The following is a 21814-nucleotide window of genomic DNA, read 5'->3' on the forward strand; positions in this document are numbered from 1 at the left end:
GTCCTTCCAAGTAGGATTAAGAGTATCAGGAGTGGCTAAAGAGTCCTGGTTCATACTCAAAATTCAGGGGGAAGAAAAGGAGAAAACATGACTTAAATGACAACCATGAGAACTCATATAATACTATTATTATTATATCATGTATAAAAGAGCTTTGAAATGTCCTATTCCATTGATATTATTAATTATCTCTCAGTCTCACCTACCTACTTGCCAGGAGAGCTCACCTCTTTAACAAATTGTTTAATATTGTTTATGGAGGCTTTCTGTGAAAACAGTCAAAAATTCTACTTCAAAGCAGGATGCGGGGGAAAGAGACCTTGTTGAAGGAAACCATGGCTTTTTGGTTCTGATTTCATGAAACATTATATGACCTGAGTAAATCTGCAAGCCTTGTGTTTCAAGGATCTTCAGCATCTCTTCTCTCTTTGCTTGCCTTTTAAATGATTTTACATATCTCCGAGCAACACCCTGGAAATAGCATAGTACCCTTGCATCATGTTTCAGTATAAGAAGTCCTCCATCTCTCCTCAAAGAATCAAATCTTATAAATAGGAAGATACTTTAAGTAGGCAAGGGTGAGTTCTTCAGCAGCTTTAGTGCTTTACAAAGGGGTCTCAAAAGTCATTGCTGCTCAGGCAGCCCACCTCAAATTTAATCAGAGCTGCTTCCTGTATTATTTTATACATTGAGGTTCTGAGGAAGCTGTTGTTGCCAAAAGGTTGCATAGCTAAAATCAATTTCTTTAAAAACATATCCCCCATCCATATTATGTGCTCAATTTATATGAGTTGATAAACATATATATATATATATATATATATCTTTGAATATACAATGGAATGCTGCTGCTGCTGCTGCTGCTGCTAAGTGGCTTCAGTCGTGTCTGACTCTGTGTGGCCCCAGAGATGGCAGCCCACCAGGCTCCCCCATCCCTGGGATTCTCCAGACAAGAACACTGGAGTGGGTTGCCATTTCCTTCTCCAATGCATGAAAGTGAAAAGTGAAACTGAAGTCACTCAGTTGTGTCTGACTCTTCAAGACTCCATGGACTGCAGCCTACCAGGCTTCTCCATCCATGGGATTTGCCAGGCAAGAGTACTGGAGTGGGGTGCCATTGCCTTCTCCAACAATGGAGTGCTACTCAGCCATAAAAAGGAACGATATTGGGTCATTTGTAGAGATTTGGATGGATCTAGCGTCTGTCATACAGAGTGAAGTCATACAGAGAAAAACAAATATCATATATTAACACATGTCAGATTTAGAAAAATGGTACAGATGAACCTATTTGCAGGCAGGAATAGAGATGCAGATGTAGGGAATGGACTTGTGGACATGGGGTTGGGGGGGACCTGCACGATGAATTGAGAGATTGGAATTGATGTATGTGTACTGTCACATGTAAAACAGTTAGCTAGTGGGAACCTACAGTATAGCACAAGGAGCTCAGCTCGGTGCTCTGTGTTGACCTAGAGGGGTGGGAGGCATGTCCAAGAGGGAGGAGATATATGTATACATATGGCTGATTCGCTTCATTGTACAACAGAAACTAATACAACATTGTAAAGCCATCATACTCCAATTACTATAAACATTTTGATGATGCTTTCTATTTTCTTTGCTGCTCTACCATACACTAAAGCATGGCATGAAAGTTGGTATCTCTCATCCCCCACATTAAGCTTTCGTTCCCAGGCCACTGGTTAACTTTGACAGGCCCCCATCAACAACCTACAGAAACAGTATACACCTTAAGAGAATCTCTAGGTCCTACAATTAAAACTTTCAAAGTTCGGATAACTGTTGGCATCAGAATTGCAGGGAATTTGTGAAAAGTGATAGGTGAATTACTATTTTTGCCACATTTAGTCCCATGTCAGGGTAGAGACGGGCAACACGGCCTTTGTTTGGCCTAGTCTGCCTGTTTCAGCCAGGTCTGTGTGAGGTTGTGGTGTCTGATAGATGCAAAAGAAGGAGAGTTTTACCAGCTCTGGACAACAACCAACGCCTAGGATCTTGGTAGTGGTGGTGGCTTAGTTGCTAAATTGTGTCTGACTCTTGTGACCCCAGGGACTATGGCCCACCAGGCTCCTCTGTCCCTGGGATTCTCCAGGCAAGAATACTGGAGTGGGTCGCCATTTCCTTCTCCAGGAGATCTTCCTGAGCCAGGGATCCAACTAGTGTCTCCTGCATTGCAGGCAGTCTCTTTACCAACTGAGCCACCAGGGAAGCCCCAACTAATATCTTGGGGTACTGTAAATACTTGGACTGAAGGGAACACTGAACACATTGCTATAAGCAGATAAATATTGTACAAAAGCTTCATAAGAAATTTGAATTGGAGGGTGTATCAGTTTGCATGGGCCACCATAACAAAATACCACAGACAGGTGGCTTAAACAACAGAAATGTATTTTCTAACAGTTCTGGAGGCCAAAAGTGCATGATTCACAAGTCCACAAATTCAATTTTTGGTGAGGGCTCTCTTCTTGGCTTGAAGATAGATGCATTGTCACTATGTCCTCACCTTTCCTCTATTCACACATATAACACTCTCTCATGTTTCCTCCTTTTAAAAGGACACCAGTCCCACAGGATTAGGGCTATGACCTAATTATCTCATAAAGTCTCCATACACAAATACCATCATGTTGGGGATTAGGACTTCAAAATATAAATTTGAAGGAAACACAATTCTCTGTCCGTAACAGAGAACAATGCTTCTTAAGGATGCCTTTTGGCCTCAAATTTTATATTTTCTGTTGTCTACTTTTAACCATGTGATTGGACATGTCACATTTATTGGAATTAGCCAAGTATACCATTTGCTGGCACAGTCACCCTCCCCACCACTAAAACATCACTTGGCTAAACTGATCTGTGGACAATGAATCTAGAAGCAAGACTCAAAATGTAAGCAGAATTGTAAAATGAAAAAAAGAAAACCCCTCACACAAAACCTCTCTTTCAGAGTCTATTATGATGGTGATCATTTTCTCCTTCATCCTCGTCTAAATGCTGAGTGTCAGAATTATTTGGTTCAAGAAGGGGAGAAAGGAGTGAAATAGAAAACAAAAAAAGCAAAAAACCCAAAATGAATCCTTTCTCCATATAATCACTGGTGAAATGAATTCAGACAACAATGAAGGAAGACGTGGGTTGCCATTCTCTCTCCTTAGGATTCTACTATTAAAAGATTGCCATGAACTTCCCTGGTGGCTCAATGGTTAAGAATCCCCCTGCCAATGCAGGGGACATGTGTTCAATCCCTGGTCTGGGAAGATTCCACATGCTGTGGAGCAACTAAGTCCAAGCACCACAAGTACTGAGCCCACGCTCTAGAGTCCATGAGCTACAACTACTGAGCCCACACACCGAGAACCTGTGCTCCACAACAAGGGAAGCCACCACAATGAGAAGCCACACACCCTAATCAAGAGTAGCTCCTGCTCACCGCAATTAGAGGAAGCCCACGAACAGCAACAAAGACACACCACAGCCAAAAATGAATACAAGAACCAAGAAAGAATTGCCTATTAATTCCTCAAATATTAATTCCTCAAATTAGTCAGTTGTCACTTTAAGAAGGTAGAGTCTGGTCTTAGAAATACAAAAATGAAGCATAGCAGTAACAAATGCTCATGCAAGGTGAGAAGGAAGGTCTACTAGAGCCTCCCCAACCCAGGGAGGGGTTTTGAATCTGGAACAGCCAGGGGAGGAAAGGTCCAGTTACCAGACCAAAAGAGAGCAGCCAAAAGGTTGCTATAGAACTCAGTAGCAGGATAGACATGAATCAAGCTATCATCACCATTTTCCTAGGAACATTCTGGGTGCTTAATGAAGACTATGAGTAGGGCAACTCAATTTCAAGGCAAAATGGTCACCAGGGTCAGATCAGGTAGCAAAAGTCATCAACTCCAAAAGTGAATACCCAGTAGGTGCTCAATACAGGTGTGCTAAATTGAACTGAAACTTGGGCTCACCCTGCCTGCATCCTTGATTTAGATACTTGAAGGCATGTATCTTTATTTCCTGTTGGTCGGTTATCTCTTATAACAGTGTATCTATTAATTAGCTTGTCTACATGCCTCACATATCTCAAAAATAAGGACAAATACAGATAAAACCTATACCCAAAATCAAGAGCGATTTTGTTTAATGGCAGCATGCCGTTAACCTTGGCACAGCTTCCTTCACTTTGCCTTTGAGGGGTGATGAAGAAAAACAATAAAACCTTGCCTTTCTGTAACACCTTGACATCACCAAGGGTTTTTCATTACTCCTCATGGCTTATTTGTTAAAAACACAATTTCAGAACACAGAGGGGTACCAAAATCAGGGAGCCTTTATTCCACCACCCCTTGTCTGAGAAAGGTAGGCACACGAAAAAAAAAAAGAAAGAAAGAAAGAAAGAAAGAACCTGTCATTCACAGCTTCAAGCAGATGGAATTCTTCTGGGACTCGAGGTGACCCAGAACAAAACTAACCCACGAAAGACTCTCTTTATGATCCCTCTTGTTCCTCTATTATAAGCCAACAGACAAAGCCCCGCATACCAATTCCCCAGCTGGTCCCGGTGCCAAAGTAATTTCAACACCAAAACCCACTCAGCCCCGGAGAATGAGAGACAGCACATGTACTGGAGGCTGTTTGATTAAAGCTCACAGGCTGCATCTTACAGAGCTTCTGCCCTTTAGAAAGCTCAAAGTCCCTTAGCCAAGTGTGCCTTTGATTACCTGCCCTCTGAAAAGCCTGAGATCGCCTCTTCTGCTTCATCAAAGGCTAGAAAAAAGGCAGGGAGGAATTTGGACCCCAGTTGTATTAACACACCACCTGAAACACTTGAAGAGAACTTGAGAAGTGACCTTTGCATATTTCAGTGAAATACACATACAACCTGCTTGCTGAGACATTTATAAACATCTATGTATTAAAATACAGGATAAAGCTATTCCCTATGTAAGTGATGTGCCACTGGCAGTATGAATAACAAAAGCAGAACTTCAGAATGACAGGGCTGTCTGGTTTTAATAATTAATAGTCTCTGTATTTTAGAGCTTATTACAATTCACTGAAAAGTTGAATGGAATCTCCAGAGAGTTCCCATGTACCTATTAACACCCCTGACCAGACACACACAATTACCTATTATTAACATCTTACATTAGCAAACTACATTGTTACAACTGATGAGCCAATATTAATACATCATTATTAACTAAAATCTATAGATTGAATTAGAGTTCACTCTGTGTTTTACATTCTATAGGTTTTGACAAATGTATAAGGACATATAGTCACCATTATAGTGTCATACAGAAAGTTTCCCTGCTCTAAACATACACTATGCTCCACTTATTAATCCCTCCCTTTCCTCAATCCCTGGCAAGCACTGATCTTCTTATTGTCTCCATCAGTTCAGTTCAGTCGCTCAGTCGTGTCCGACTCTTTGCGACCCCATGAATCACAGCACGCCAGGCCTCCCTGTGCATCACCAACTCCTGGAGTTCACTCAAACTCACGTCCATCAAGTCAGTGATGCCATCCAGCCATCTCATCCTCTGTCGACCCCTTCTCCTCCTGCCCCCAATCCCTCCCAGCATCAGGGTATTTTCCAATGAGTCAACTCTTTGCATGAGGTGGCCAAAGTACTGGAGTTTCAGCTTTAGCATCAGTCCTTCCAAAGAAATCCCAGGGCTGATCTCCTTTAGGGTAGACTGGTTGGATCTCCTTGCAGTCCAAAGGACTCTCAAGAGTCTTCTCCAACACCACACTTCAAAAGCATCAATTCTTCGGCACTCAGCTTTCTTCACAGTCCAACTCTCACATCCATACATGACCAATGGAAAAACCAGAGCCTTGACCAGACGGACCTTTTTTGGCAAAGTAGTATCTCTGCTTTTCAATATGCTATCTAGGTTGGTCATAACTTTCCTTCCAAGGAGTAAACGTCTTTTAATTTCATGGCTGCAATCACCATCTGCAGTGATTTTGGAGCCCAGAAAAATAAAGTCTGACACTGTTTCCACTGTTTCCCCATCTATTTCCCATGAAGGGATGGGACCAGATGCCATGATCTTCGTTTTCTGAATGTTGAGCTTTAAGCCAACTTTTTCAATCTCCTCTTTCACTTTCATCAAGAGGCTTTTTAGTTCCTCTTCACTTTCTGCCATAAGGGTGGTGTCATCTGCATATCTGAGGTTAGTTTTGCCTTTTTTCAGAATGTCATATAGTCGGAATTATACTATATGTAGACTTTTCACATTGGCTTCTTTCACTTAGCAATATGCAATCAAGTTCCCCTGTGTCTTTTTATAGCATAGAATTTCATTTTTTAGCACTGAATAATATTGTTTTATGGATGTGCCACAATTTATCCATTAACCTACTGAAGGACATTTTGGTTGCTTCCGAGTTGCAGCAACTGAATAAAGTTGCCACAAACATCCACATGCAGGTTTTCATATGGATACAAATATTCAATTCATTTGGGTAAATATTGAAGAGTGTGATTAATGGATCTTAAGGCAGGAGTACACATAGTTCCATTAAGAAATTGCCAAACTGTCAAAGTGACTGTACCATTTTGCATTCCCACCAGCAATGAATCAGAGTTCCTCTTGCTCCACATTCTCACTAGCATCTGGTGTCATCAAGTGTTTTAGGATTTTAGACACTGAAACAGTATGGAGTAGTATGTCAGTATTATTTGAACTTACAATCCCCTGATGACATATAATGTTGGGCATCTTTTTATATGCTTATTTGTCATGTGTATATCTTCTTTGGTGAGGTGTCTTGGCAGATGTTTTGCCCACTGTTTAACTGTGTTGTTTTCTCATTATTAAGTTTTAAGATATTTGTGTATTTTCGATATCGTTTTTTTTAAACAGATATGTGCTTAGCAAAGATTTTCCCTCAATCTGTTTGTGCCTTTTCTTATCATCTGTTTGTGCCTTTTATCATTCTCTTGTGCCTTTAACAGTGCAGAAATTCTTAATTTAACGAAGTCCAACTTTCCAATTTTTTCTTCAAAGTACAGTGCTTTTTGTATGTAAAAAATCATTGGACACAAGGTCACCTAGATTTTCTCCTGTCTTATCTTCAAGGAGTTTTATATTTCTGCATTTTCTATTTAAGTTGACCATTCATTTTGATTTACTTTCTTTGGAACTTGTAAGGCCCAAGTTTAGTGCTTGATTGTTGTGGCATATAGATGTCCTTCTTTCATCTCAGTGAATTACCTAAGCCTCCCAGGATGATAATAGGAATGGCAAGTAGGGACACCTGTGTCTTGCACCTGATCACAGCAGGAAGCATCTAGTCTCTTGCCATTTAAGTATGATCTTAGCTGCAGGTTTTTTGTAGATGTTCTTTCCTAAGTTAAGGAAATTTTCCTCTATTTCTAATTTGCTGAGTTTTTAATCGTGAATGGATATTGGATTTCGTCAAATGCTTTTTCTATATCTATTGATATGATTACACGATTTTTCCTTTTTAGCCTATTGATATGGATTACATTAACTGTCAGCAACAATTTTCAAACCTAATGCCCCATAATAATGTATGTTGATAAAATCTTAGTATATCTTTAGGATAGAATATTAGGCAGCCATTAATTAGGTTCTCAAAAATACTCAACAATAAGAGGAAAATGTTACTTATAATAAACATTGGAAGAGTGATGTACAATACCCTGGGTGTGTATATAATACACACACATACAATGCTCTATATTTTTAAACTCACATAGATATGTATCACCAACAAAAACCACAGAAATTTGAACAAGGCACTTAATAGACTTTTTTTTTTTTTTTAATGGGCAGAGAACCTGAATAGATTTTTTTTTAATTTTATTTTATTTTTAAACTTTACAATATTGTATTAGTTTTGCCAAATATCAAAATGAATCCACCACAGGTACACCTGTGTTCCCCATCCTGAACCCTCCTCCCTCCTCCCTCCCCATACCCTCCCTCTGGGTCGTCCCAGTGCACCAGCCCCAAGCATCCAGTATCGTGCATCGAACCTGGACTGGTGACTCGTTTCATACATGATATTATACATGTTTCAATGCTATTCTCACAAATCTCCCCACCCTCTCCCTCTCCCACAGAGTCCATAAGACTGATCTATACATCAGTGTCTCTTTTTTGTTTACTGTATAAAAATTGAAACTAGAAAGCAGAGTGTCACTTTGTCTAATCTCAGATGGCAATGTGTGTTGGGTGACTCCTATATTTTGCCACTCTGTAAATCACTATGAATAATCATGAAAGCACTGTGAGTGTTGATTTTAGGATCATGAATTTCCATAATTAGGGGAGATCTTCAAATATGGAATCTATAAGAATCTATAAATATAGATACAGGTATACATATTTAAGGACAGTTAAAAATTACATAAAGTGGGAAAGGTACTATACATAATACTGCAAGGAAATATATTTATAGTAATGTTTATTGCAGGTGATCTAAATTTGTATTCTTTGTACATTTCAGTTTTTCAAATTTTCTTTTTTACATCATAAGAGGTTTATCATGAAATCAACTACAATAGTAATAAATTTTCTAAACCTAAAGTTTATTGAAAAATAGTTATGGCACTTCCATGCTATAAAATACTATTCATTCTTTAAAGATTACATTTAAGAAAAGTTTGATAATATAGCATATGCTATATGAAAAAGCATATGCTGAATGAAAAAGATACAAAATAAATAAATATACACACACACACACACAAGGTTCTAAACTCTATCAAGAAATGGCTGTCAGGATATAGGTGAAAAACTTAGCAATATTTCTCTCTAGGGGTGGAATTATGAGCAACTGTTACCCTTTTTTTCCCTCCAAATGTCTACATTTTCTAAACCTTTCAAATGAGTACCACATCCCTCTCTCAAAATAGAAAAAGAATTATTCACTGTCTCTAGTAAGTAAGCAAAATCTCATAGATCTAGGCCCTTTTTCAGAAATATAAGATACCCTCATAAATTTTAAATTCCTTTCCAAGGAAGCTATCTAGATTTGGGTACATTTTAGTTATAATATTCTGTTTTCCCACTAACAGGAATGCTTTTAAAATAAATCAAAAACCATTAAAAAAGAAAATCATACTGGGAAATGTTACTAAATTGAACTAATCCAGGCAAGCATTTCAAAGTAACAACATAAATTGAAAGATGAGATTATCAATCTCTTTAACTTCATGGAAGCCAGCAGGATAAAGAGAAGAAAACCATATGTGAGCAGAGGTCGTAATCAGAGTGAGAGAAGCTGATGGCAAACATTTACTTCCTTAAGCTCCAGGGCTGCTGCATATTAACATCATAAGATTCCTTACAAATAAATATTGGTTTTGAAAGTGTGTATACATTTTATTGAAACACACTATTTGGGTCTGATGAAAAGCCTGTCTGTAAGGCTATTAAATCACAAAACACATCAAAGACAACACAGCTTCTAAGCAGATGTGCAAGCTTTTGTTACAGCAAAATGTCTTTAAGCTAGGAGCATACTACCTTTTACGCTGGATTTTGTTCCCTAAGACTTTCTTGTTAAGAAATTAAATTAAAAAATAGACTTTCTTGGTTATGGCTAGAAACTTTCTTCCAAGTCCCCACACAGACTCAAACACAGAAAAAAGAATATGAGTTGACTCAGAACTTCCTGAGCTTCTAAAATCTGACAGCGAGAAACAAATAACATAGCATGATCCATGAGGCATTCCTTCTGGAACTAGGTGGACATATGCCATGAAGGTCTCTCAAAACAAATTTTAAGGTGTAAAAAAATTGAAAATCGATTTATCAAGTGAAACAACATCAACATGTTTCCCCAGCTTGTACTGTTGGCATCTGTCACACAATCTGACAATATACCTGTAGAGTAGCTCTCAAGTGTTCTCTCACTTTCAGTGTTATCTCTTGTTTATAAGAAGTATGATTATAAAGTAATATGACTATTTTAATCTAACACTCTATATAGCATTTTCCTCATAATGAATGCCTCTGCCCTCAAAGGAATCGTGTTAGGATACAACATCCTTTATTTGCTCAAAACCTGCTTCTAATCCTTTTAGAGACTACATTCTGACACATGAGAAAGCCCACTGAAACATTTTATAGTCCCCTCTTTATTTTCAGACTCCAGTAGGATGGCAAGACACTGCTTCAAAAGCTTTCTCCAGTTTCTCGGGCAAATTTACCATCCACCATCCCAGAGGATAACGACTGACCACTACTAAGAATATTTGAATTAGGCAACATACCTAGAGGGGTGGGATGGGGGGCAGGGTGGGAGGGAGGCTCAAGAGGGAGAGGGTATGTGTATACACATAACTGATTCATTTTGTTGTATAGCAGAAACTAACACAACATTGTAAAGCACCTACACTCCAATAAAAAATAAAATTAATAAAATAAAATATGAAAACATAAAATTGATCATCTACATCAGTATTTTTCAATATAGGAGAGTTTCCTAAAGTTTAAAGAGTCATTTACTAAATGGCACATGTGGTATAAAATTAACATATTTATGTATAAGTTTCTTTTTAAGTTTTATTCATGTTTATTGAAGCACCTATCATGTGCCAAACACTGTTCATTGATAAATGATAAAAAAATATCTATGTCATTATGAAGTTTAGGTCTGTTGAAGGAAACAAACAATAAACAAAACATATACACAGATGTTATGATGTCACATAAAGATAAGCACAGGGAAGAAAAATAAAGCAAGAAAGGAAATAGGAGTTATCAAGAGAGGGTAGTATTTGAGATCCAATAGTGCATGACACACAGACATCTCAGTGAGGCCAAAGAGCAAGTCAAGTGAGTGTAGAATGTTTAGAACATTCCTTACAGAGGGAAGAACATGCTGAAATCTCTGAAGCAAAATCATTCTTGGGTTGTTTGAGGACTAGCAAAGAGGCCAGTGTGGCGAAAATGGAGGAAACAAGAGGAATAGTGGTAAGAGATGAGCCGATAGAGAGGGCAGGAGCCAAGGGGGCCTTATCTGCCATGAAAAAGGAGGCTGGATTTACTCAAAGTAAGGTGGCAAGTCAGTGGACATGTTTGAGTTAAAGAATGACAAGACCTGATGGATGTTACCTGGTGAATAGATCATAGACCAGTTAGGAGGTTATTGATATGCCCCAGGCAATGGGTGGTGATGATTTGGTCAAGGGTGGCAAGGTTGAAGGCAGTGAAGATTAACTGGATTTGATGGGGGTTTTTTTGAAAGTGAAAGTCACTCAGTCATGTCCGACTTTGCAACCCCATGGACTTGTCCATGGAATTCTTCAGGCCAGAGTGGGTAGCCTTTCCCTTCTCCATGGGATCTTCCCAACCCAGGGGTCGAACCCAGGTCTCCCGCAGGTAGATTCTTTACCAGCTGAGCCACAAGGGAAGCCCAGGAACACAGGAGTGGATAGCCTATCCCTTCTCCAGGGGATCTTCCCGACCCAGGAATCAAACTGGGGTCTCCCTCATTGCAGGTGGATTCTTTACTAACTGAGCTATCAAGAACTCTTTTTGAAAGCAGTAATAATATAATTATGTATATGTATAGCAATATACACAATGTTAATAATAGGTATCTTTGAATTTGAGTGATAAGTGATCTTCAGTTTCTTTTTGTACCTTTCTGTGCTACTTGATGACTTTTTTCCACTGGCTTAAAAGATATTTGAGGATGAGGCAGGATGTATAATCAAAATTCAGTGGCTGAAAGTCAATTAACAAAAACACAGGACTGAATATTTACAGTCATGGGTAGTTGAAATAGCTGCTGATAGAATCATATGGGGATACCCTGGTGATGGGGTGTGGACTTTGGGCAGTAAGAGAGGCCAGACCAGAGAAAGCCCAGATCTTGAGACTATGCCAACTTCCTGAACTATGGCAGACCCCTGGGGAAGAACTCAACAGTAACTGTAGAAAAGAATCCTGCTAAGAGGGTAAAACATTCTGGGAGCCTGGACACAAACAACAAGCAGAGGTTACGGTCTGAACCATGGGGAGTATCCAGTGGTAGGCAAGATCTCCTAGAGTGGTTCAGCCTTAGATGAACATAGCAGTCAGCAGAGGTCCAAGGGACAGGTGGTAGTATAGGACAATATAGTAGAAACACAAATAATCAGTCTTCACCAAACCCATGCTGCTGCTGCTGCTGCTAAGTCACGTCAGTCGTGTCCGACTCTGTGCGACCCCATAGACAGAAACCCACCAGGCTCCTCTCTTCCTGGGATTCTCCAGGCAAGAACATTGGAGTGGGTTGCCATTTCCCTCTCCAAGGCTGGAAAGTGAAAAGTGAAAGTGAAGTCACTCAGTCGTATCCAACTCTTAGCGACCCCATGGACTGTAGCCTACGAGGCTCCTTCGTCCATGGGATTTCCCAGGCAAGAGTCCTGGAGTGGGGAGCCATTGCCTTCTCCACCAAACCCATGGGAAGCCAGATAATGCCCTGTCCCTAGCCAAGCCACACATTCTTTGAAGAGCAATGGTTCCTGAGTAGGAGAAAATCTATTATAGGAGAAAATTATATAAATTATAGGAGAAAATGTAATTTCCTTCATTAACAATCATGACCTACCCTAATGGTTCCATAGGATTCATTGACCCTTAAAGGCACAAGGAGTTCTATCTCACGAGCAAGTGGAAATGAGTTTCTCAGAGAGATAAAGAAGGGCATTCATTTCAGGTCTTTATAGGCTCACCAAAAATCTTTCCTTGGTACATCATAAAGCAACCCAAGTTTTCCCTGAAATCTTGATCCTAATTTCCTTTATAACAAAGGCCTTATTCATCTCTGAATCCTCAGTATGTTCAATGTCTAGTTCATGGTAGGTGTTCCATAAATATTTTTTGAAAGAAGGAATAAATGAAGGAATAAACCAGGTTATCACCAGAGTTCTGCTTGGTGACTTTCTGAGGACATTGTATTTATATTATACTCTTACCATGCACTTGTATATAAATTGTATTTTCATTTGCATGGCTTCATCAGCCCAACATTCTTGTTTAAATTCTGACTTAGAAAGCAGCTTAGAGAAACGCCAACTAATTCAACCAAATTGTTTTCTAAGTTCTTCCTATAATTTTCTGCACATTGATACTAACCAGCTTGAGTCAATCCCATGCCCAGCAGTATAACAGGGCCCACCTGAGTCATCAGATACGTGTGCTGCTAGAAACATACAACTGGTTTACCGTCTGATCCGTACAATGTAGCATTTCCTACCTGAAACAAGTGAGTGAGTGTAGTGGGGACTAATGGACCATTTCTTCAATGCTGGCATTATCAGAAGGTGCAGTGACTGGACAGGACATCAGAGATCCAGGTCAACTCCAGCTCTATCTCTACAAAGCACCCTGAGCTCACACAAATCCCTTCCCATTCTCTGTGCTATCATTTACCAAGCTATAACATGCGTAGGTAGAACCAGGAGCCCATTGAAGTCACTTCACGCTTTAAAGTTAAGGTCCATGAGGGCAGGGACTGAGAGCTTGGCAACTCATGTGCACTCAAAACATTTTGGATGAAGGAACAAAGCATCAAAACACAATGAACTACAGGCAACGTGTCTCTCCACCAAACAGAAAGGGCCTTCGTGAATGAAACACAAGGGGAAGAGTCATTACACGTCAAACACTGAAATGCAAACCCTTGTAGCTGAAAAGAAATTTCTATGGGGACTCAAGTGCTGTCTAGCAAAATTCAGTGACACATGCACTACACATGAAAAATAGCTTCCTGACCAAAAGATGTAATGAATTAAGGAGCGGAGTCTTCCCTCAAGCATACGGATGAGCTGCTGCCACATGATTAGGATGACTAGAACTTGTGTAAAATCAGGCACTTCCTTGGTAACATTCAGTTAACACTTTCAGACCTGGGGGCAACATATAGTTCACAAGAGTAATATTTTCTTTAAGCCTATTAAATGTTCCCTCAGGTACTTCTATTCCTGTGGAATAATTCAATCAGTCTTCAGTATTTTAAGACTTTTTTATAGTCTTTGGAGTTTTCTATCATCTTACCCATTTATGTCAACTTCCTTTTCCTCCCTCCAAACAACTTACAAGCTACAACAATAAGCATTTGGATGAATCATCATTATCATCAGAATTACTATCACAGCTCCAATTTATACAATATCTATCATGTGCCATATTCGATTTGGAGCATTTCAGATACAACATTTTATTTCCATTTTCCAGATGAGTAAATGAAGCTCAGGGAAGTTAAATAGTTTGTCCAAGGTAGTTGCAGCTCACAAGAGGCAGATGTGGGACATAAATTGCTGCCATTTTGATTGCAAAGTCCGAGCTGTTAACCATTACGTTAACTGTTCAACAACACATCGGTGTAGGGCCGTTTTTCTTTCCATAAGTATTCACTGAGTATTAAGTGCTCAGCACTGTGCCACGTATGAGTGGAAATCAAACCGTGAACAAGAAAGAGCCAGTCCCCGCTGGCTATGTTCAGAGAAGACAATGAAACAAGCAAGAACAGTGTGATGGCTGCCATGATGGTGAGTTCAGAGGTTGTGAGAGATCACAGAGAAAACATCTTTTAGAAGGAAACGTGGGTCTTCCCTGGTGGTCCAGTGGCTAAGACCACACTCCCAATGCAGGGGGCCCTAGGTTCAATTCCCAGTCGAGGAACTAGATCCCACATGTCAAAACTAAGAGTTTGCATGCCACAACTAAAGATCAAAAATCCCACAGGGTACAACTAAGACCAGGCACAGCCAAATAAATAAATAAATGAGTATTAAAAAAAAATGAAATGCAACACCAAAACTCACTCTTTGGTAGATTAAGCCTACCTCAATTTTGTATATGCATCTGTTTCTGCAGAGACTGAGTTAATGAATTAAAGTAGTCACACACACACACACTGGTGAATTCCCTTAAGCTATCATTGTCATTGGATAATGAATGTTTGCCTGCTTCTCAGGATGATGCTGGACCATACCCTCTTGTTAGATGGTTCTGCAACATCCTGTACGAAATGGAGGCTTTGGTCACTATTTCTTCTCTTTGAAAAACCTAGTAACTTTAGCTATTTAACACTAGTGAAACATAAACCTTCAAACCAAATTTCATAAACGTTAGCAAAATCATAGGAATCAAAAAAAGACAAGGGTAGTATAGATAGATGATTGTCTTTGATAATATCTGAAGACACAACTTTAATGGTCAAGTCCATTTCCAACTCCATTTAGAGGTTTGAAATGTCCACTTCCATTCCCATACGTGGAGTTATTTAGCTACATGGCCGTTGGACCTGAAGGGGCAAAACCTATCTTGGAATCTTAGTAAAAATTATAACGGTTATAATAATTTCTACAGTTCTTAAACACCATGTATGTCAGGCATTGTGCAGTGTGTTTCATAAACATTATCTTCTTTAGTCCTCACACCTAAAATTTATCATCCCATTTTGCAGATGAGAAAATTGAAGCTGAGAGAGATGAGATACCTCACCTAGGAATCTGGATCTGAGCCCAGGAAGTCAGAATATGGAGCGCAGGGTCTTAACCAAATGAAGACATGTTCAAGCACTTAGCACATAGCCTGCACTTGGTAATTAGCTGAGAATCAAAACCATCAGAGGAGGTAGCGTTTTGTACAGAAAGAAGACTAAACAGGTAACTGAAAACCAGCTCTAAGATTCATGAAAGTGCAAATATCAAGCTATTTCTCTCTCCTTTCTCTTTTGGCTCATTCCCCTATAATCCTCACCATACCCCTCCTGGCCCCAAGTCAGCTATTTGTGCTGTTTTTCCAAGACCCTCTTTCTCACTGATGCCTCACTTTCCGAGGCTGTCACTATGATCCAACCCCACCAGCAGTTATTTAAATAAGGCTGCAAATCCTTAACAAAATACAAAATTCCTCTCAAGAAGAAAATAGAAAATCAGAGGGCAAGTGAAAGGAAATACTGGTACAACTATCTCCTTCCCACCAAATCTTCCTAACAGACTTAGATTTTTTTTTAAGTTTACTTTTTTAATTGAAGGATAGTTGATTTACAATGTTATATCAGTTTCTGCCATACAGCAAAGTGATTGTTATACATATATAATGCATACTTTTTCTTTTGCATATCTTTTAAAATTTAATTTTATTTATTTCTTTGTTGGCTATGCTGGGTCTTCATTGCTGAGGGTAGGCTTTCTCTAGTTGAGGCGAGCAGGGACTACTCCCTAGTTGCGGTGCTCAGGCTTCTCATGGTGGAAGCTTCTCTTATTACAGAGCACAGGGCTCTAGGGCACCTAGGCCAGTAGTTGTGGTGAACAGGCTTACCTGCCCCATGGCATGTGGGATCTCTCTGGACCAGGGATCAAACCCATGTCCTCTGCATTGTCAGGCATTTCTTAACCACTGGACCACCAGGGAAGTCCTCATATTCTTTTCCATGAGGGTTTACAACAGGATAGTGAATGTAGTTCCCTGTGCTATAGAGTAGGATCTTATTGTTTATTCATTTGATGTATAACAGTTTGCAACAGAATAAAATTCTCTACCCTAAGGATGCTATGTGGACGGCTTATGAGGAATCGAATACATAGGTGTGTATTCAAGACGTCTGTATTTATTTGTTGGGGTAGCAGGGGGAATACATAGCTTTTATCAGATCCAAAAAGGAATCTATGAGATAAAGAGAAAAGTATCTTTATGAAGGGACTTTTGAATCTTTTCTAGAAATCTGAAGAATTCTTATTATGTGCATAGCATCACCCCACTATCTCTTCTGCTTAGGTCACAACTTGATAGACACTCCCCTTCACCCCACACCCCACAGACAGCCCTTTTTCTAACTCTTGTCTTGCCCACTTCCCCGCCAGAATTCACTGATAATTCTCGGGGAGAAGCCCTGGCTGCGGTAATCAAAAGGACAGAGGCAAAGGACTGAATTCACAATCCTCCAGCCCCACGTGGCAGGCCAGCTGCAGTCTGGGCAGGCCTATTACAGTACAAGCTGTGTTCTCTGGCACTTCCCCAACAGGAAAGAACTGGAAACCAGCATTTCTACAATGCCTTAGGACAGCTCTCCAATCTAGTAAGTGAAATGGATGCCGTTGACACCCAAAGTGACACAACACTTTGAAAGACGCCTGATCAAAATGCACAGCTAAAGTTGTCTCTAAGCTGAGCAGCATCAACCCAACAGGCAGAGCAAAACCCATCCCCTGCAGATTTTGTACAGATGCAAACAAAACAAAAACAAAAGAGAATTCAGAAGTAGGGGCAAAACCTTGAAAAGTACTTCTTTTCAGTGATTATGACAACAGGGTAGAAATACAGTAACATGTAATAGAGAATGTTAAGTGAAAAAAACTACATAGAATCATTATGATCAGACACATAAAAATGTGTGTACATGTGGAAAAGAGTAAGAAAGGATATAAGAGGAGAAAATATTATTTTTTGCTAGGTGTCAGTTTTGTTTTTATTGAATATATTTGAACAACAGTTTGTATATTTAAGACAATACATGTTAATATCTACATTTCTGTATTGTAATATGGAATAATGAAGTTCTAGCCTCTTAGCAAGTTTGTTGACCATACAATTATACTGTTTTTCATAATCACTACAGTGTTTTTCATATTCACTACACTTAGCTCTCGAAGACTTCGTTAATACTAGTTGCAAGTTCATACCCTTAAACAACATCTGTCTTGTGTTCCCAGGCCCTGGTAACCATCATGTTATGCTGTTTTTATGAGTTTGGCTTTTCTCAGTTCCACACATAAAATTGTTCTTAACTTTAAGGTCCTGCGATTCAGGATGAATTTTTCCTTTTTCAAATGTATATGTCATCAAAGCAGTGTATTTACTACTTAAAGGCAGGGCGGGGGAGGGGAATGGGGATAGGATACTATCCCGTCCTACAAGGCAAGTGGTAAAAGTGCAGTTAATGGAAAAGTATGGGCAAAGTTGCTTGTAAATCATTAAACTGACCATAGCTACAAACTATCAAAACGGCAGCACTTAAAATACTGAAACCACGGAAGTACAAAGGAAAACTTCACAAAGTTCTTGGGAAATGCAATCCGATTAAAAATATTTGTGGGATTCGAACTATATGCTTAGCTCTGGAAAATGACAGAGAAATAGATATAAGTGTCAACATTTGTCAGCTCACCGCCTGCCTGCTCCAAGATCCATCCTGGTGTGTCTCCCTGGCTACTGCCACCCTCCAGACTTCTTTCCAGTGCCACACTGGTTTTGCCTTCCCATCTCTGCCTCTGGAAAACTGCTGCAACCAGAGCATCAACTGCCATTTGCAACATGGCAATTCTTTGGCAAATTCAAGTGGCAACAAGTGGGATGCTTTAAAACTTAGTGACAACCACATCCCCCACTCATTCTGTCTATTAGCCTACCAGCTCAGTGCCAGGCACAGTGGAAACAGAATCTGTTGTTTAGCAGGTGTAGGGTACCAAAATTCAAAACTTTCACCCACTTTATTTCCCACTAGGCTCTATGTATGCAATTCAGGTGCTGACCAGGAATATGCCTGGATTTATTATGGTCAAAATTCTGCATAGGCAAGAGAAATGAACCCCAAACTGCAATATAATCATGGTTTTCCACATGGGCTATATAACAATTTGGGCTTCCAAGGTGGCGCAGTGGTAAAGAATCTGCCTGGAAATGTAGGACACGCAAGAGATGTGAGTTCGATCCCTGGGTCGGGAAGATCCCCTGGAGTAGGAAATGGCAACCCATTCTAGTATTCTTGCCTGGAGAACTGCATGGATGGAGGAGCCTGGCAGGGTGCAGTCCATAAGATGGCAGAGTCAGACACAACTGAGCACAATATAACAAGTTAACTATTGTACTTTATTATTATAAAAAACTCCAGGGGATACACCAGCTGATACCTTTCAAGCAACATTTAAAGAAATATACATGTTTCATATAGACCTTGATGGATATGACCCTAACATTCAGTTCAGTTCAGTTGCTTAGTCGTGTCCAACTCTTTGCGACCCCATGGACTGCAGCATGCCAGGCTTACCTGTCCATCACCCACTCCCAGAGCTTGTTCAAACTCATGTCCGTCAAGTCGGTGATGCCATCCAACCATCTCATCCTCTGTCGTCCCCTTCTCCTCCTGCCTTCAATCTTTCCCAGCATCAGGGTATTTTCCAATGAGTCAGTTCTTCGCATCAGGTGGCCAAAGTATTGGAGTTTCAGCTTCAGCATCAGTCCTTCCAATGAATACTCAGGACTGATTTCCTTTAGGATGAACTGGTTGTATCTCCTTGCTGTCCAAGGGACTCTCAAGAGTCTTCTCCAACACCACAGTTCAAAAGCAGCAATTCTTCATTGCTCAGCTTTCTTTATGGTCCAACTCTCACATCCATACATGACCACTGGAAAAACCATAGGTTTGACTAGACAGACCTTTGTTGGCAAAGTAATGTCTCCGCTTTTTAATATGCTGTCTATATTGGTCATAGATTTCCTTCCACCCTGACATTAGTAAAACAATTATTCTAATCTTGAATCTTAGTCATTTGAAATTCACTTTGTATCTTGGACCTTCAGCTACCTCACCTGAAAAAAACAGAGATGTTGCCACCTGACCCAAAGGAAGTACGGGGAACCAGGTGATGGGTGCTCTTCCACCTTGAAGCATAAGACAGAGCATCATGAGGTTTGAAGACAGTTCTCTCACCTGGATGACTGAGGTAATCTTCCAGTGGCATTTCCTGACATCCACACCCATCAGGTTTCCTTCTAAACTGCTCTCTGAATTTAATTTTCTAAAGCAAACCTGTTTCTGTCTCTCTCCTGGTTAAAACCCCTGACAGGTAGCTACAGCCAGCTACGTTTGGATAGAATTAAATCCAAACCCCTAAGCATGGCAAACATATCCATCAGGCATGACTTTTAACAGTCTTCATTCTCAGGTCTGTAAAAATGTAAAACTGTGGTTCTACAACACAGCCAACTCGCTATTTTGAGGCCATATTCCATCAGAAAGCAGAAAACTCAATTTAGCCTATTTCAGGCAAGGTTAGTTACTTATGGATTTTTCTCAGCCATTTGAGGTTTAAACACAATGCAGGATTTTCCATCTCTCTGTGCTCCTTCAGTTTGTTCTAAGATTGATCTTGCTCCAAGGGGCTCACATGTCTTCATGACATGGGACCCATAAGGATGTGAGCTCTGTGGTCTATAGCCCTCGTGTATCAAACGCTGGCCTCTGTGGGTTATTCAAGCCTATTCTGGTTCTTGACTCACATCCCCCTCTATGCTAGCAACTGCTGACTTCAACATCTTCCCATCTGGCCTCCGGGCATGTTACTCATGCTTCTTTCTACCCTGGTGTCCCCTCATGACTGACAGACCTCTCCAAAGATGCCCACATGCAAATTCTGCCCCAGGAATATGCTTCCTTACACAGCCAAAAGGACTCTGCAGACGGAAAGTGAAAGTGGCTCAGTTGTGCCTGACTGTTTGCAACCCCATAGACTACAGTCCATGTAGTCCATGGGATTCTTCAGACCAGAATACTGGAGTGGGTAGCCTTTCCCTTTTCCAGGGGATCTTCCAAAACCAGGGATTGAACCCAGGTCTCCTGCATTGCAGGCAGATTCTTTTACCAACTGAGCCACCAGGGAAATACTTGCAGATGGAAGCAGAAGGTTAAAGATCTTGAGATAAGTGGTTTATCCTGAATTTCCAAGGAGGTCTCAATCAAAACACAGGCACCCTTAAAAGTGTAGAAGCTATCCCCAGAGGTGGTCAAAGAGAAACAGGAAGAAGGTTCCGGAAACAGGATGCTGGCAACCTTGAAGATCAGCAAAAAGGGCCATGAACTGAGGAAGCAGAGCAGCTTCTAGAATCTGGAAAAGGCAAGGAAAGCAGTCCTATTTCAGAGCCTCCTAAAAGGAACACAGTTCTGCTAACACCTAGATTTTGGCCCAGTGAACTCAGAGCTGCAAGATCCTGAACTGGGGTGGCTTTAAGCCACCAGAGTTTGTGGTCATTTACAACAGAAGCCACAGAAAGAATTACTTACTGTTCCCATGTTACTGACTCACTCTGGGGCTTCAAAGAGATCATCTTCCCCCTGATCCAGCCGTCAGAGTACTGGGGTCTGGCAGACAAGTTCACTCAAGGACAGGGTTCCAAGGTGACCCACCCCATTCCCACAAATCCATCTCAATACCTTTCCTCTTGCTGTGCCCTCTGTCTAGACCCCCAGAGCCCCAGTCCTCCATAGTCACCTAGCTTTCCCCCAGTTACCCTTCAAGGATGCCACTCTGTCTCTGATGTCCCTTCCTTACTCTACTCCAGGCAGAATCAACTGTTCCTCCCTCTCATTTCCATTGTCCTTCATACATGCTTTTCTTACTGAAATTATAAATTGACAAATCTTCAGGGACAAGTACTCTCTCTCACCCGTGTCTTTTTAACCAAGCATCTAGTGGCATGTTTGATTCATATACACAGTCAACCACCTTGTCTAAGTGAGCCTGAGCCTACTGTATTTTCACAGTCACTGTGTATTTCTTTCATAGCATTTATGACTTATAATTTTGGATTTATTTCTCTATATACTGTCTGTCTTTCCCACTAAACTAAGTTTGATAAGGACATGGCAGCCGTGTTTACCATGATATGTGGAGCATCTGCCACAGTGCGGGCTCTCAAGAAGTATTTAGGGAAGAAATAAATACCCAAGTGTGAATTTATTTCAGTTAATTCACATCTGGGAGGATGGGATCCACTGGCAAGGTTAACCAAAAGCATAGCGGTTGGGAAGT

The sequence above is a fragment of the Bos javanicus genome, chromosome X (genome assembly GCF_032452875.1).
Source record: "Bos javanicus breed banteng chromosome X, ARS-OSU_banteng_1.0, whole genome shotgun sequence".
Lineage (NCBI taxonomy): Eukaryota > Metazoa > Chordata > Mammalia > Artiodactyla > Bovidae > Bos > Bos javanicus.